Source organism: Dreissena polymorpha, chromosome 10 (assembly GCF_020536995.1).
Source record: "Dreissena polymorpha isolate Duluth1 chromosome 10, UMN_Dpol_1.0, whole genome shotgun sequence".
Classification (NCBI taxonomy): domain Eukaryota; kingdom Metazoa; phylum Mollusca; class Bivalvia; order Myida; family Dreissenidae; genus Dreissena; species Dreissena polymorpha.
The window spans coordinates 59,786,266-59,802,355 of NC_068364.1; the positions used below are offsets into that span (position 1 = coordinate 59,786,266).

General features: G+C 35.2%; 1 protein-coding gene across 17 annotated transcripts in view; it reads left to right on the plus strand.

Annotated features, from left to right (window-relative positions):
• The window catches only part of LOC127846924 (tensin-1-like), a 363,784-nt gene that overhangs the window by 330,096 nt on the left and 17,598 nt on the right, over positions 1-16,090 (plus strand). The gene's annotated exons all lie outside the window — the stretch shown is intronic.

A 16,090-nucleotide genomic window follows, 5' to 3' on the forward strand; every position in this document is an offset into this window, starting at 1 on the left:
AAATCCTAGTCCATCGACAATATGTCCTGGCTGTCATTAAAACGTCGGAAACTCAAACAAAAAAATCAAAGCATTATCTGCTGCTTTGAACTGCCCAAGAATAGCACAATTGCCAGCTGCATCAAGCGTGATGTACGGCATGTGATTGGCCCTTATTGGCAATTAATAACACCAGAGAGTGTGCAATACCTGAAGCTTTATCCAAAAGTACAGTCATTTAACATACACCTGTGTGCAGTTAGGGAAAATCCTGAACAAATTTGTGAATGGGAGTGTATTCTGGCAGAATGAACATGACATCGCCCGGAAGGAGAGATACCTTGTTGAAATTAACAACACATTTGAACCAGCGAACAGTGAAGATTTAAGTTCCATCCAATGCAAAGCAAAATCAATGATTACGTGCATGTAAAATAGATTTATGACTTTATGCCCGGTGGACAGTTCAGTGGTGCAACGAGTAAAATTGCACTTGACAAGAATAAGTTTTTCTCTTCAAAAAATCTTTGATGTGAACATCATTTTGGCGATCTGGACAGTTCACAGAAAAAACGTCCCAATGCGTCTCTCAATCATCACACATCTGGTCATCTGCTGAAATGAAATAGAGAACAGTTGAAAATGATATGATGTCATGTCGAAAGAAGTAAAAGAAATGAAAAAGAGCAATGAAGTGTGTAAAGGATTTGAAAATAAAACACCATAACCAAGAGAAACGTGTATGTAGAGAGATTTCGGAGCATATGATAAATTAATACAGCCAAACTCTCAGCAGCACAAACAGCAAAAAGTAATACAAACCGATAAAAATGATGAATCTGACGATATTGAAAAGTGCTGTCTTAAAGAATTGCCGACTGAGAACATTAAAGAGACTGGCTATGTTATTGTTGCCTATCATGACCACTGGTTCCATTGTCTTATTGAAAAAAGAAGGCAAAAGCGAGATGATATATACAATGTCTTAATTTTTATTTTATTTTAGACATTGGGGTGTTTCCTGATTGTTTGAAGAGTGAACGACAATGGCTGCTTTCCAAACATGAGAAATACCAAGCATCATTCGAACTGTACAAAATGACATACTTTTGAATAAGATAAGATACATGTCACACTTTGAGAAATTGTGTGTAGCTTGAATGTGTTTGTATTGAAATATTGAGATGTTGTAATTGTTCCATATGTAAGCACATGGTATTATTGCGGTTTGTTTGTTGAATGTGTTATTAATTTATAAAAAGATTTTCACTGTTTTAAAAAACATGCTCTTTGAAAATTAAGTTATGAGAAATTATAGATTGACATCACAGCTTTAAAAAAGCCATATAAATCTAAATTGTTATCACATTGCACTCTCTTTGCGGCCGCCGTCACTCATGTATGCATGTTATCTGGTTTCCCGTTAATATGAACAATTAAAGAGCTTAAATGCATGGGAACCCACATTCTTGTGCCATGACCAACCGATAAAAATGGACCTCACATTATACCTTACAAACGAACAGCTTGCCAAAATTTTATAGCCTGATACTCGTATGATTTGTAAACAATTGTAAACATGTGTTTTAAAATTACCAGGTGATTGATAAAGTTACAATAAAGACACGCACTATTATGTTTGACACAGTCTTTTATAGATTAAGGTGTGTAACGGTCGTTATTACTTACAAAACAGTTAAAGTTATGTTTGCATGTTTTTGGTTGAAATTTTAATTAGAACATCTGGAAAGTTTTGAGGAAATAAATTTTTACGTCAAACATGCCGCAAGTTTATCTGTGTCCGAGGGTATAGATCATCCGTTTCATTCACTAATTTAAAGAACGATCAATTTAAATTCAAGTATATTTTAAAAAGAAAAACAATGTTGTCTATGTTCAATTTGGTGTCCGAAGTCTTTACAAAACAATTACGGATACGTTTAATTAATGATGTATCAAATTGACTTAAATCGTCGACCATCTCACACAATAATTAAACCTATTAACACAGTAATGAATGTAGGTTATTTATTGTATTATAGTCTCATCCAATATTTACATTTTTAAAATACATATATAAAACATAAAGCTATAGATAAAACATTGGTACTTCATAAAATGAATTATAAGAGACTTATTGAACGCTTATCAATGTACTTTACATGACAATCATAATTATACATGGTAAAAACTACATTACCACCACCGACCCTATCAAGAATGCCATACACTTGTTTCAATATAGTGTCCGTCATTTCAAAATGCATTATTGCGCAAACAATTACACATCTTAAAAGATCCTCTTACACAGTAATTAATGTACATTTCTTTAAAATAATATTTTTTTTACTTCTACCAGAATTTATATGTCAACATAGTGTGAGAAGACAATCAATCCTTCTTAAAAAGACAAAAGCAAACTATTCTTTTGGCAATATTGTTAAGTCATAAATAGCAAGAGATAGTAACATACACGCCCAATGTGTTCATTTTTCAAACCTTTAATAACCGTTTTTCACGGTTGCAATAATGTAAAAAATGTTACTTACAGTTTTGTGTCGGTGGATTTAAATACAAATGGCATTTGCATTGACATGTATAAACTATGTACATTTAATGTTAATTTCATACAAATTAGCTTTAATATTTTGCTAAAGCACATTAAAATGAGAGCTCACACTTTAAAAATCCACTTCAAAATGTATGTGTAGAGTTTGTACTGGGTTATAATCTATTAAACGAACAAAATAAATACAGTTGTGTATATTTATATATACAAATACATATACAAATACATTAATTAAGGCGGCGAAAAGAATTTGGAACCCCGGCGATATCAATGAAAATCGACAAGTATTGGGTACGGGAGAACATAAATATATATTGCAACAATATTGGTGTTAAAATCAAATCTTTGTGGCTTTTATTTCTGACAAAAGTTATCTCAAGAAAAATATTATTTTATTTAATTACCATCTCTGAAATATACAAACTAATGGAGCAGTTGTTGATTGACACTTCCAAAAAATTTGCAATATTGCAATGCATCAGATTTCTATCGACATGTTATCCTCCATTAAAAAGTAGTATAACTAATCTTATGATGATATTTTAAAAACTTTTCATCTGCTTGTAGGTACACTGCGACAAGTTTAATCTACAGTATATAGAAGAGTAAGCAAGCGACAAAACTAAAAATGAAAATAACTAATCATGGCATACACACATGACCAAATAGTCAAGACAATGACTCGTATAAATGTACCGACTATCTATTAAATAAATGTCAGTTAAACTTTTTCCGATAGATTAAGCAGGCCCATTCAATTAAAACTAAATAAACCAATTAACGTGTACTACAAAAGGTATAATACATATCAAAACAAAAAACAACGAGATGTCCCACAAATAGAAACCCGCTTGTTACATTAGCATATCGCGGTGATGCAACATAGTCGTTTGTTAGTTCACAACAGTCCGAGCCACATTTACACAAACATCTCAGCAGCCCAACTACTTCAGCAATATGCAGGATGACTTGAACGGTCGCCACGCTTGCTCCACGAAACAGCGCCTTGAAGGTGTCAAGAGTTATAATTAATCCATCGACAGAAAATCCTCCGGAGCAGATGCAGTTAGATCCACAGGTGGTTAGCGTGTGGCTATGATATTAATTAGTGAAAACATCATTTTGAATGATAAATAATCATATTATAACGAAAAATTAACTTTTCTGAAAAAAAATATTTCACTATCAAATATATATATAACAAGGTATGCAACTCAAAATCAGCCCAAAACGGGGTGCATCGCTTTGAACAGCCATATCTTTATCAATTTTGCAGCGATTTTCACGATTTTGGTCTTATTCAACGCAGAAATGAATTTCCTTTCTGGAAATGTATATGTCTTGCAATATTTTTACAAATGCTGGGTCAACTTTTAAGAAATAACACGATACACAACACGCATGACCCAGTTGACAGTGATCATGCTGTCTTTAAGACTGAAATCTTCACGGAGTAAAGGGCAACTTCCCTATAAAGTTCATGTAGTTCGATACCATAATTCAATAAAACGTATGAAAAAACATTATTACCGTTCTTGTCGTAACATTCTGCATCAAGACTAACTGTCCAGCGCCGTTTGAAACCTTTGTTTACATACATTTCAACTAACTGACATTTTAAACATACGAGTGATTTCATTGGTCCAATGCGGAGGTGTGTCTTTACAACTGGAGATTTCATTCATAAAGAATACATGATCACTGTCAACTGGGTCATGCGTGTTGTGTATCGTGTTATTTCTTAAAAGTTGACCCAGCATTTGTAAAAATATTGCAAGACATATACATTTCCAGAAAGGAAATTCATTTCTGCGTTGAATAAGACCGAGATCGTGAAAATCGCTGAAAAATTGATGAAGATATGGCTGTTCAAAGCGATGCACCCCGTTTTGGGCTGATTTTGAGTTGCATACCTTGTTATATATATATTTGATAGTGAAAATTTTTTTTTCAGAAAAGTTAATTTTTCGTTATAATATGATTATTTATCATTCAAAATGATGTTTTCACTAATTAATAGCATAGCCACACGCTAACCACCTGTGGTTAGATCGGAACAGAATTGAAGCAATCCCGGACTGGTAGGCTCCAATAACGTATGCAAAAAAGTTAAATCCGCATATTTTTTTGTAATGATTCTTTCGAAAAACGTTTGTGTGGCAAAATATTAGAAGTAACTGTAATGCATCAACGAGTGTGACTAAGATTGCACTTGTTAAATAAACATCGATGTTGGCACACGAGTTAGACGATGAAGAGACGTTGCGCGTCTTAAAGGGGCCTTTTCACAGATTTGGGCATTTTTTGAACTTATTCATTAAATGCTTTATATTGATAAATGTAAACATTGGATCGTATAAGCTCCAGTAAAAAATCAAGAAAAAAAATAAAAAAAGGAAAAGAACATTGCCCGGAGCAGGTTTCGAACCAGTGACCCCTGGAGTCCTGTTAGAGTCCTGAAGTAAAAACGCTTTAGCCTACTGAGCTATTCCGCCGAGTACACATTTCAACGTATTTTATACCTTATATAAGCAATCTTCGTAGTTTCACAAAATTTATCGACAAAAACAGAACTCTCCAAATTATTCAATCGTTTCGCGTTGCAACGCTTTATAATTTTTAGGTTTTAAAATCGTCAAAAGATGCATATAATGGCTATATTAGAGCATGGTTAATGTTCAGTATTACTGTTTCCTCACAAATATCATAACTAAAACGAAAACTTACAAATCTGAAACAACTTTTTTCAATTTTGTCAATTTACCAAAGCGTGAAAAGATCCCTTTAAGTTCTTCAATTTGTGGCTTAATTTCAAGAAACAGTTTTATCCAAACGAGAGAAATATCTATAGAAATAAGAAAAAAAGCAACACATTTCCCACAACAAGCCATGTCGAAGTTTTTGTTTAGAATCGGCAGTAAACCTGTCTCAACACTTGCCAATGATAATACCCATAATATCCTACTGCCATTTATACTCGAAATAACGATTGCTTTATATAGTATGCCGTCATAGTGTAAAAACCCAGCAATTTCTAAAAATAGTTTAATGACGTTCAAGTGATTGGTACATGTTTGTTATACGATAACATCTGATTTTGTCAAGGTTTCACACAAAGGCACTATTGACATTCTAACATGCAAGCAATTAAAATGACAGCAGGTTTCTCTCGCTTTTGAAAATACATTGGTTCACTGCCTTCTATTGTTATACATGGGAGATAATACAATTTTTGTTAAGAAGACTGTATTTAGTTTATAGATATTCAAAAATTAAATAAAAACCGTTTAGCATATCGTCTTACAATGATTTTTCCTAAAGCAAGGGGGTGAACGTAAGTTATGCATCAGCAGTGTTTAAAATAGATTTTGATGTATTGACTGATATTTGTGTACATTTATTGAAAATGAGGTAAATTTTCGTTTAGTGTTCTTTATTAATGTTGACTAAGACTTTATTCCTTTACATGTAAGTACTGATTGTTACAGCAAAGAGAAAGCGCTTCGAATAGTACAATTATTGAATAGAAAGTTTGTCCGCATGTGGTCAAAAGCATAGTAACACTGGTGGAAAAACACAACACATTTTCATATAGACTCGTTTCATGTTTTTTTATTTGTCCAAGGAGCAATAGGTTAAAAAAAACTTGCAACGTTTGTTAGAAAAAAGCAGTATCTGCGTCGATTTCTATGGATTAAACCTTTTTTAATGCGTTAGTTGCATTGTTCAGAAGAATTAATGCACCAATATAATGCATAATACCAGAATCGGTTATAGCTTACAAGCGATAGTTTTTTATTGATTTGATTTACCATCCACTTGTGTAGCAAACGGAAAACTCGTTTCTGCGTAGTTTGTTACATTTTCTGCGTAGTTTGTTACATCGTTCAAGGGCTATCATGGACCGTATTAAACGAGAAGTAAAGAAAGAAAAAAAGCATTAAGGCATAACAAATACGTTTGAGCTTTAATTATCGGTAGTTATGATTGTCAATAAGTTTTAAGCACTCAAAAATTAACAACGATTTATTTACAGTGGAAAGTTTAAGTGAAACGGGCAATTGCATATTCTTTAAGCATATTATTTCAATGGAATAAGGAGTAAATAAAACAACCGATTTTTTGTGCAAACATGATATCGTTTCTGCATGTGATCTACCGTGTAAGTCTACTATTACTTTTACTAAAAATACTGCAGCTACAGTTCTACTACAAATACGGCAACACCACGACGACTAAGAAACACTTAAAATCATTAGTTCATTTCAAAATACTAATTTAGTGTTGCAACTGCATTTCATCTTCTCAAAGATGTGTGTTCTTAACGTACGAAAAACATAAGTTGTTAAACGCGGTAAGGTAGAACGACACCGTTATGGCGTCACGACATCCTGTGGCACTTTGTGACTATATTGCGTCACGGCGTGTAAAATGATAATCTATTGTTTACGCAAAGTTCGTTTTAAGTCGCGTTGTGTAATTTTTTGATTTGACTTAAATGTCCCAGATTCGTAGATTATTCATCAGTTTGCATAATAAGGCAACAAGTCTTTTTGTAGCATATAACAACTTTTATTCTTGATTAAATATTGTATTGTAAATGTATTTTATTCTTATTTGTATTGTAATTCTTCTTTAAGAAATTGAGACAAGAAATAATCAGTAAAGAAAGAAACAAGATACTCCAACACAAAATATAATCCGTCCAGAAAAAACAAATGTCCAAATGTCCGTCTCTCTTGCACTATCCCGTGAAGCCAGAAATTGGGATATTCACTTGTGCTTATTCAAAACCGCTTGGCTTGAATGGCTCGAATAGAGGCCTCAACACGGTCCGTTTTATACAAAAATGGTGACCTTGGTGCTGACCTACTTGTTTTAGGGAGTAAACAGCGTTATCCATCACTTTGACACAAACTCATAACCATAAAAAATATAACTATAAACGGGATATAACAATGTCCATCACTTTTTGGTCGTTAAATTATTTCTTACTATACAGGCTTATTTAACCTGTTTATATAAGCTGTTTACATAAGCAGTTCGTGTATAAATAATATTTTATTGACCGCAAGATATGGTCGAATGTGCGTCAGTTCTGTCCCAAATGTATTTCCCCCGTGACAATGCATATCATGTTACTAAAATAGTGATGACCATATAGAAATAGTGTTACATACGCCCCTTTCTAAGAAAAATAATTAAGGGTTTAATTCTTTTTCCAAACCGTCCTCAAAGTCAATGTCAGGGAAGTCCTATGCTATGTCGTCACAATGCATATCAAACAACAAAACATCAATTTTCATCAACATGCAACACCATATCAAATAATATATCATGAAAATGCAAACCCTACACCAAAGTGTCACTTTAAATAATAAGTCTTATACTAACAGACACAAAGTCATTCAATGTATAAGTATGTTATCAGGATATGATTAAGTACAAAGTACTACAATAAACACAAAGTCCTATAACAAACACAATATCCTATAATAAACACAAAGTCCTTTAACAAGTCAAGTCCTACTATAAAACAAAGTCTGACTATGAATGTAAAGTCCTATCATAAATGGGAACACTTTTGTAAGTCACACAAGTTCACTATTAAGTGAAGAGTCTACACGTGCCACAAATGTCACTTGGTTCACTAATCGCCTTCGTTGCACAAGTCGCCCGGTCAAGAATGTCGTAACACCCGGCGGCTTAGTGATGAACCATGGTCGCCCTGCACGTGTCTCCAGTGTTCCTCGGTTTATGCAAATATACAGACATACAATTAACATATCATAGTAAAACAAATCCTAAGTTTCGGTCTCCTGAGTTTTAGGATACAAAGCAATGTAATTGAGGTTTGTTTTATTCTTTGATGGCCCCACTATATCGGTGAAGTTTTCCCTTACCGGGGCTGAGGCATTTATGCTCGCCATCAAAACCTCGTCAGGACCCATCTCAGTCCTTGACCTTTTGCCAAAGTACCTAAATTTCTTAAAGAATTTCCTGTTACATCTATTTCTACATTTGACCTTAATGATATAGGCTAATACACCTATGATAATCAACGTAACTACACCCGTAGTAATGAATGAAAGCATGTTCAATTTATTTTTCGTGCTATATTGCCTAGCGGTTTCTATTTCATTTAACAATGAATCCATGGGAATAACATATTTACAGAAGGGAGTGTTTTGGGTATTTCTAATCGTCCCATAATCAATCACTTTTTCATTGAACTCTTTCCATATAGATAATGAAGATATATTAAGTGTTTTCTTCATGATTTGTACAAAATCATCAGTAATGGTAGCGGTAGATCGGTAATCAAATGTGACTGACAACGTAATTAGATCATTAATTGCCGTACAGCCTTGAGGAATAGTAATTATGTCAAACGGTGGGTTAATCGTTGAGCAACTCGACTCTAAATTGTCTTCACGTTTGCAAGTGATAGATAACCTCAGTGACTTTGGTGTCACCACAACCCAAACACCATTAGTAATATATTCGGCGTAAGGTAGCTGTACATTGGGTTTAACCAATTCCCTGCAATTTTCAGCTATCAAATCTTGTTTATTCATGAATATATGAACAATACATGTGCTTGATAGTTCAATCGGATAAAGAGGTTTCATTAATTGACAAAATGGTGCTCCAACACAATTATTTATCTCGCCTGTCTCAAGTAATGCGTATTTCGTTTGCTTCGAGTTTATCGCTATACCGGCGTATGGAATGTCATATTTCGCTACGGCCATATTAGACGTTAATTGGCTTTTTGTCGTATTAGCAAATGTAAGCGGAATATTAATGATGCTATACATCTGATAATATTCATATTGCTCGTTTAGTGGTATTTTTACTACCATAACCATTTTGTTATTTTCGATAACGCCCGATAACGGAAGATATTTATAGTACTCCAAAATTTCCTTTTCGATGTCAAACGGTAACGTATTCAACGGTGGTAATTCATTCTTGATTTCTAAAAGAAAATCCTTTAACTGATAAGGAGGAATTAAATATGGTGACAAATGTCCTAAACTTAAGGCAGTGAGTTGATTATCTAAATGTTCAAACATAAGGGTTGCTCGTGACATTAAATCCCTTACTTCTTGAATAAGAAGATCCAAATGAAAATATGCTACCATGAAATTATTAGTTTCAAGTAACCTGGCGTTAACCTCGTCAGTTACGTTACGTAATCTTACTTTCAACTTTATTAAGGGTGTTTATTACGTCATTTAACGAGTTGCGATTTTCTTTTACCGCGTTTTGTGTGAGATTCAGCAGCGTTAAAGACTGTGAACTAACATGCATTAAACGTAATTGTCTCTGATGAAGAGTACTTAAAACAGAACGTATCTGCTGAATATCGCTATCTTTAGCAACACCAAAAACAGCCCTTAATATATCTGATCCAAAATCAAATAAAGCTCGTTTCTGACGTATAAATTTGTTTGAATTTACTTTGTGCAAAAGCTGAATGTAAACACTATATAGTTTCTGAATTTCAGCATTTAACCCTTGAATAAAACTTAAATATAAATCTAAAAACTTATATGCATTAGTGGGTAGGTACTTGTTTGTCATTGAAGTCGCTATGTTTTCTGTTATCGTCAAGTCTGCTCTTTATGCATTTAAGAAGTCGTCATACGGTTGTAGATCTAGTACAAAGCTTATTGTCCATGTAGACTGTGTTGCGGAAAATTTGTTTACGGGTATGAAAACTACGTTGTTCCTTACAATGGGTTGTGCGATGCTCAACCCCGTGATAACTGTCAATGTCCATAGTCGTATCGTCAGTCGAAAGTCGTACATCCTGTCCTGGAAGGTATTAAAAGTATGTGTTTTCACACGTACAGAGAGTTTATATTTACTTTAACATCTTTCTGATTAAATCAAGTACAACGTCATTTTTATCGGAGTAATGTTTCTTAATCGACCGCGGACTTGCGTATCCGATTACATTAACCTCCATATCGGAGTGATCACTTCTTTCACCCGAAATTGACCTTTTGTGTTCGCGCATACGCTCTGCCTTACGTCTATATTTTCTCTTTAGTTCAACAAGAGGTATGTCATCATCACTGTCTGATGAATTACTGCGCTCATGAACACGTCGCCTAATTAATTTCGCTAAGGGTGTATCGTCATTGTCCGACATATGACCCTCACTCTGACTATCATAATGAGAACTCATCTCGCTATCACTCACCTCGCTGTCACTGCTCTGTGGTACAACATAGGTAGTTTTTCGCTTACCTTTACTCGGCGGCTGGAGTCGCTCTTGCGGAACGTCCCAAGTCTCGATATCTACCGATTTTATATTACGTGCGTGCACGGTTTGTTCTGGCCCGTTCGCTACGTTCTTAACCCTGAACGTAACTGGAGATATCTGTTCAATTATTCTATAATACGGCTTATAATAGCTGTCTAATTTATTAGTGCGATTATGATTCTTTATCATAACGGCTTGACCTACCTCTAATACTGGTTCCTGTGCATCTGCATTAATTCTCTGGTTCCGTTTTCTTTTAGCTTTTTTCATATTACTGTGAGCCTGTCTCATGGCCCTATGTAAATTTTCTATATAGTACCTCGAGGTATCCTCTCCCATGTACTTCCGGTGCGGTTGTAATAAACTGTCTAATGGTAAGACTGGGTCTCGTCCGTACATTAAGTAAAATGGGCTAGATCCGGTCGATTTTGAAGGTGCTGTCCTAATGGCTGTCAAACAGGCATTAATATGCACATTCCAGTTAATTTATCCTTCACTTATTCTCTTAGAAATCATGTCATTAAGTGTTCTATTAACCCTTTCAACTTGACCATTAGCCTGGGGGTTATACGTTGAAGTGGTAATTTTACCTATAGAATAGTACTTACAAATGTAATCAATCACCTGATTGCAATATCCTGTTCCATTATCCGATCTTATCTGATATGGAAAGCTAAATCTGGGGATAATTTCGTCGAGGAAAAGGTGTGCTACTATTTCTGCTTGTTTATTCTTGACTGGAAATGATTCTACCCATTTAGTGTTTTCACCAACAAATGCCTGCCAAAGTCTCCTTATATGGCCCTGAAGTATCTACAGACCAAGTTATACCGCTTGAATGAGATACTCTAGTTTCTTGAATTGGAATTTTGTTATTGGATTTGGCTCGTTCCTGACAAGTAACGCATGAACGAATATACTTGTATAAATCTTTGTACATATTAGGCCAAAAGTATTTTCTCCTTAACGTATCGTAACACTTATCAATCCCCATGTGTGCCGAATTATCATGATAATGCTCAACTAGGCTTGCCTGTAAACTGGAAGGAATGAACAGTCGTAAAATTGGTTCCTCATCTTTGTCACTAAGAGAGTATAATATCTGGTCAATAAGAATGTACCTTGTAGAATTCCCCTCTCTCTCGCCCCTTTCTAGTTCTGTGATCCTTTTCTGGATCTGCGGGTCTTCAGACTGTGCTTTCTTCACGTCGATTCCGTCATCGATGTACACTGGTGGCGTTATTTTCTGAGTTTCACCGTCTTCAGTTATGTAAGAATCTTTACTTGGATTAATTAAATTTAAATTTACTGCATTTACCTCCATTTTCTTGTCCTCGGAGTCCCTTAACTTCGTGTCCGGTACCTTTGCTACATACGCATGCTTTCCAATGTCAAAATGTTGAGGTAATTCCTCCTCACTTACCTCAGGTATTGTCCCATCATGTCTGCATCGAGATAACATATCTGCAACCTTATTTTTACATCCCGAGATATATTTTATGTCTACGTTGTAACCAGAAATAGCTCGTGCATATGACTGTAACTTTTTATTTGTTAAATTTGCTGTCAAAAGGTACATTAAAGGTCGGTGATCTACGAAACACGTAACAGGTGCGTCTTGTACGTATATTTGTAATTTGTCAAGTGCGTATTTTAGAGCAAACGCTTCTTTTTCTATAACTGAGTATTTTTGCATTGTAGCACTTAATTTGTGGGATAAAAAGTGAATTGGTCGTTCATTAGGTATTCCTGGAATAATGCTTTCTTGTTCGTCGCATTCTTGGCATAAAACAGCCCCAATGCACTCATTTGATGCGTCCGTGTAAAGTCTGTAGCCTTTAGTACGATCGGGAAAACCTAATAAAGGAATGCTTGTCAGTTGTTCTTTTAACATGTCAAATGCGCTTTGACACTCGGATGTCCAATTAAAACGGGCATATTTCTTTGTAAGAGCAATCAGTGGTGCCGCTATTTGAGAAAAGTTTGGTATTATTCGTCTATAAAAACCACACATACCAACAAATGACCTGATGTCTTTAACAGATTGTGGTGGAGGAACAATTTTAATTGCTTTGACCTTTTTCCGGGTCGGGTTTGTAACCATGTTTGTTTAATATGAAGCCTAAATAATTTGTTTCTTCCTCAAGAAAGCTACATTTCGACAATTTAATTTCAGAGTATACTGTCTTAATTTATCAAATACGGTTTGAATGTGGGTCAAGTGACTATTGACGTCAGTGCTAAACACTATAATATCATCAAGATATGGAATAGCAAAAGATTCACAGCCCCTTAAGACGGTATACATAAGTCTTTGAAATATTGAGGGAAATATCTTTGCCCCAAATGGTGTTACACGAAATTGGTAAAGTCCTAGCCCTGCACAAGTAAAAGCTAGTTTTTCGCGTGATTTCTCATCAACAGGTATTTTCCAAAACCCAGACTTCATGTCTAATTTTGTGAAAAAACTACACCCTCCTAATAGTGGTAAGATTTCGTCAATGCGAGGTAAAGGCCAGGCATCATCTTTTATTATTTTGTTTAATTGTCTAAAATCTACACAAAAACGAAGACTACCATCTGATTTCTTTACTAATACTACTGGAAAAGACCAAGGAGAATTTGACGGTTCAATTATTTTCGCTTCGAGCATTTCCTTAATTGTATTTCCTATTATTTCCCTATGTTTGATTGGTGTGGGATACGGTCTTAACTTAATAGGTTTGTGATCGCCTGTATCGATAGTCGCTTTAATAGCAGAAGTCGGAGTTAAATCTTTATCCGTTTGTGCAAATAAATCGGTATTCTTTTTCAATATCGGCTGAATTAAGTGCGTATATTTCGGATTGCAATTAAAGTTAAACTGTTCATCATTTTCCTTAAACTGCTTATCATTAGAAGACGTAACGGTATTTATTTCGACTGATTTATCTAATTTTCCAATAACATAATCTTTTCGTAATCGTACGGTTCTTCCGGTATTGTTAACAACGCATATTGGTATTTTATTGCTGTTTGACACGGTCAATATCGTATCAATTAATTGTGAACCTGGTTCATCGTCTATACAGTCTGTTATCGGTGTTAAACTATGTACGCCTTCAAGCGTGGAGTTATGGTTTTTGATTTTACCTTGTGTGACCAGCGTAGTATACGGCTGAATTGTGATTGACCGACATGTGCGTACCAATGACGCTATGTGAATGTCACTCTCAATTGGAATCATTTCATTATTAATTCGAATTCGTTTTAAATCAAAATAAATTCTTGCGCTAAATCTGTTTAGAAAATCTCTTCCTATTATGCAATTTCGATTAATGTCCTTTATAATAACGAAATCGTGTACTAGTTTCTGTTTCCCTATTGTGAATGAAAGTGTTGATATACCTAAAACTTTGAGACTGTCGCCGCTTACAGCTTGAATATTTAATGAGTATTTACGCATATTTTTACGCGGAGAAATTTGTTTAAATATTTTTTCACTCAAAATAGTTATATCGCTACCTGTGTCGATTAATCCCCTAACTTTAACATTTCCTAATTTAATTAAGCACGAAGTAGGATCTTCTGGTAATTTAAGTTGCGTGGCCCCTAGTTTGTTCCTTTCGATTGGCCTGCGTCGAAAGGTCGTTGCCGGTTTAAACGTTTCGCTTTCAAAGTTTGCGTATGAAAATGGTGCGCTAGAGAACCTGTAATTGTCATCGGTTTCGGACAATCCTTAATAAAATGGTTGGTTGAAATACAATTATGACATTTGTTCTTGAAATCATCTAATCCCGAACGTGGTTTTTCAAGAGGACAATCTCTGACAAAATGACCTGTCGAATGACACGTGTAACATTGGTTTCTTTGCTTATTGAGTTCCTTTTGTTGACTGACTGCGTTAACTGTTCTACAGTTTTTAGCTATGTGGTTTTTCCTGCCACATTTATAACACCTGCGCGTCGGACGCGCATGGTCTATCTCCATCGGTTGTGGACCATGATCATGGGACTCATACTCTCCGTGACCTTTCCTCATGTTTACCCTCTTTAAGATGTTCTGCTCCTTTAGAGCCCTATTGACACTTTCCGTTAAATTACCCGGATTACTCCTAATCAATTTGTTTCTTACAGATTGATCGATCAACCCATCAGTGAACTGGCCTACTAAAATTCGTTGCATGGGATCCCTCTCATCGAGTTCACCCTCACATGCATCCCTAGCTAACCTCAATAGGCGTTCCCCATAATTTGCAACATTTTCCCCTGCACGTTGCTTAACGTTCCATAACAGCTTTAAGGCGTATTGTGGGTCAGTTATATCCCCGTATCGCATTTTCAATTCAGCTTTTAAGTCAATGTACCTAACTTCAGGGTTTGTGGTTAAAAATCGCTTTAAAAATTCACAGACTGGGCCTGAAGCCGTCTGAAAAACTATTTTAATTTTCCTGGCCTCATCGCAATTATGAATAAAAAAAAATCTCTCTAGTTCTTATGTCCAATCATGGAATTCCGACGATTTTCCCGAAAATCGTGGTAACTGTGTTAAAGCTGTGTTTGCATATAAAGTGTCCGGTAAGTTAATTAAACTTTCAGCCAGTACTTGAAATGGTGTTTGTTGCGATCCAGTGGCCATCTTTATATTATTTTCTTAAAAACCGTAACCTTATTTCTTAATCCTAAAATGTAAAAACTGAACAGCGTAACCTAAGAATGTAGGTATTAACCAGCTCAACCTTAAATATGAGTGTTTAACAAGTTGGCAAGTAGGTCAAAAGAACTGAGACAGAAAAAAGTTCTGACCTGACTCTCAGGAAAGCTCCACCGATAATGTGCGTGACCTGTAATTATTAAACCCATATTTAAATAATAATAAGAATTATTTGTTTGACAATAATTAAATCTATATAATACATATAAATCCAAATGTTCGTCGCTGTTTCCGGTCGTTGTCGTGTAGGTTGTCCGCTGCTCCCGTCGCCAAAGTCGTTGTTGTTGTTGTTGTAGTTACCGCTGAAAGAAAATGTGTTAATGTCGTCTGCTTTCCTAGCGTGTCGATGAACGGTTATTGCTGTCTATTGTGGCGTCCCACTGTAAAGCGAAATGTTACACTGCCTCCGGTCGCACCGTCCCACTGTAAAGCGAAAATGTTACTGCTTCTTGTCGTCTGCTGCTGTCACACGGCTCCAAAAATAGATATGCTGTTGCCTGCAAACTTTTAAATATCCTGATCACGGCACCAAAAATGAATATTTTATGTGGCACTTTGTGACTATATTGCGT